Source organism: Octodon degus, unplaced genomic scaffold, assembly GCF_000260255.1.
Source record: "Octodon degus isolate 3935 unplaced genomic scaffold, OctDeg1.0 scaffold00219, whole genome shotgun sequence".
NCBI lineage: Eukaryota > Metazoa > Chordata > Mammalia > Rodentia > Octodontidae > Octodon > Octodon degus.
The window spans coordinates 3,545,727-3,548,616 of record NW_004524795.1 but is presented as its reverse complement, the minus strand read 5'-3'; the positions used below and the strand labels follow the sequence as shown (position 1 = coordinate 3,548,616).

Genomic DNA, 2,890 nt, shown 5'->3' with positions numbered 1-2,890 from the left:
TAGAGGAAGGAGAAAGCAGAATTGAAGGGAAGCTTTACTCTAGATTCTCTTTACTTGCTATATTCTGCCCTACAGAGCTAGACTGGCAGCCATCCATGAAAATCAGTATTTCCTGTGCACTCAGATTTCACAACCATGTGGATGCAGCAACATCCAGAGCCAGGCAACTGATGCCCTGTTCCTCTCCCTTTTCTCCTCTTCCTGTGGCACAAGTGGGAGATACTTCTGAGAGTATTATTCTTTGTCCTGTCATCCTAGCTCCAAACTCATTTTCAGCAGCAGTTTAATTCGACACGCCTATTTTTATAGTATTCAATCTACTCTGAAGTTATCAAATCTTCCTGCTCAGTTGTAGGGGACATCATAGACTGGATGATACTGAAATAACAAACAACCCCAACTTCTCAGTAGTCTAAAGCAACAACTTAAAACTTTCTGACCTGCAACAGACACAGTCATGTGACTGAAAAGACAAGCCGTAGAATGGGAGAAAATATTTATAAAACACACATCTGGTAGAGGATTTGTGGGCTGGGGGTGTGGCTCAGTGGTAGAGCTTTTGCCTCATATGCACAAAGCCCTGGGTTCGAGTCCAAGCACCACCAAAAAAAAAGAAAAAAAGGAGGATTTTTATTCAGAATATACAAGGAATTCTTACAACTTGCAACAATAAGGAAAAAATAAATTGAATGAAAAATGGGGGAAAGATCTGACAGCTACCTGATCAAAGAAGATAGATAACAAATATGCATTTGAAAAGATAGTGCACATCAACCTCGTTAGGATGTTGCAAATTAAAGCAACACTAAGATACCTACACACCTAGAAGAATGGCCATGATCCAAAATAATGATTGCATGAAATGTTGATAATTATGTGGAGCCACAGAAATGCCCTCTTTCATCCTTCACAGGAATGCAAAATGCTATAAATACTTGGAAAGAAAATTGTTAGTTTCTTATAAAACTGAACATGGTATATGACCCAGAAATTATGCTCTTTATTATTTAAAAAACTTCAGAACTATGTCTATACGAAAATATGCACACGGATATTTTTAACAGCTGGGGTTTCTTAGGAACAGACAAATTTATTAAGTGCCTATTTTTGTGTCTTACTCAGTTCAAAGCTCTTCTAAGTGGATAGAGCTTCTCTGACAGCTCCACTGGGAGATGTGTATGATAGGAAGCAACACCCCTTTTGCTGGGGCACTGTGGACTGAACCCCAAGTTTTGCACAGAACTACATCCTCCTAATTTTTATTTTTGTTTGCTTATATCATATTAATTAATTAATTAGTCTTTTTGAGACATGATCTCACTATGCAGCTCAGACTGGCCTTGAGCTCACTTTGTAGCTTAGGCTGGTCTCAAACTCACAACAACCTTCCTCCTGATTGCTGGGATTGTAAGTATGTGCCACCATGCCCACCTTTATTTATTATTTTTGAGATAGGTTCTCTCTGTGCAGTTAAGGTTGGCCTTGGACTCATCGAGATCCTCTTGCCTAAGGCAGCCCAGTACTAGGATTACAATAGTGTGCCACCAAACCTGGCTGACTTTTTTTTTTTTTTGAGACAAGATCGCACTAAGTCACTCTGTAACAGCTTTAATGATAATTTTTCAGAATAGGAACACAGTTAAGACGTCCTTCAGGTAAGTGAATAGATAAACTATAGTACATCCAGGCAACAGATTATTGTTCTGTGCTAAGAAGAAATGTTCTACCCACCATAAAAAGACATGGAGGATCTCACATTCATATTACTAAGTGGAAAAAGCCACCTACAAGTGTACAATTTTAGTACAGTGATATCTAGGGAGGCAATGAAAAGTTGGTCTTTGTCAAAGGTTGAGTGAGCAAGAGAAGTTAGTAGAGACAGAGAATGGAGGAATTTTAGGGCAGTGAAACTACTCTGTGTATTCACGGTGATGGCTAGATGTAGTGATAGAATGTGCCAAGACCCACAGAATGTGCACCTCCGAGAGTGAGCGAGCAATGTGAACTGCAGACTCTGGGTGACGATGATGGTTCTATACAGGTCCGTCAACTGTAAGAAACGTACTAGTCTGGCAGGGAATGTCGTTCACGGAGAAAGCTATACTTGTGTGTAGGAAGTGAGTAGATGGTAAATCTCTTTACTTTCTACTCACTTTTGCCATAACCTAGAACTGTTAATAAATTAAAATCTATTAATGTTTTTTTAAAAACCTCGTTATTCTTAGAATTCAAGTGGCTTGGTTGAGGTCATACAATGAGCTCTTTGCACATAGAAGGTAATAAATGCTTGTTGAATGAACAAGTGAAGCCATGTGTGAATTAAAGAAAAAGTGAAATGGTGAAGGCCAGGTAACCTGACTCTTGATTCAAAGCTCTCTCTGTTCACATTATACCTCCTCCCAGTTCCTTCTTTACTCCACCCCATCCCCGCCCATTAGGCAACTAGAAATTATCTTCTACCCCCAAGGAAAAGTTTCTGGACTTTATTTCTCTGTATTAGTAAAATAATAAGGCTTTTTGAGTTCTAGAACAAGTAGCAAGCAATCACCACTGTATGAAAACACACACACACACACACACACACACACACACACACACGTATAAAACCTGTCCAACCTGGAGTAGTAACCACATCCAGTGGTTGAGGAAATAATAATTAACATAATGTAGACAGAGAACCTGTTACCAAGGACAAATGTACCCCAGAGGAATTTGTGTCCACAGAACATTCTTACTCCGAATTTTGTTCTACTTTAGCAGTTCTGCATAATGTTTTCAGAGATGTGATTGTCCTAAGGAAACACTTGTGGCCTGTGGGTTTCACCTGGAAACCCAGAAGACTGGAGAGAGAGAGAGAGAGAGAGAGAGAGAGAGAGAGAGAGAGAGAGAG

At 39.6% G+C, this 2,890-nt stretch overlaps 1 non-coding gene across 1 annotated transcript; it reads left to right on the top strand.

Annotated features, from left to right (window-relative positions):
• The first annotated feature begins 533 nt into the window (after positions 1-533).
• Trnam-cau lies at positions 534-605 on the top strand. Its single transcript has one exon. It is a non-coding gene; the product is annotated as a tRNA-Met (tRNA).
• Positions 606-2,890: the final 2,285 nt, after the last annotated feature.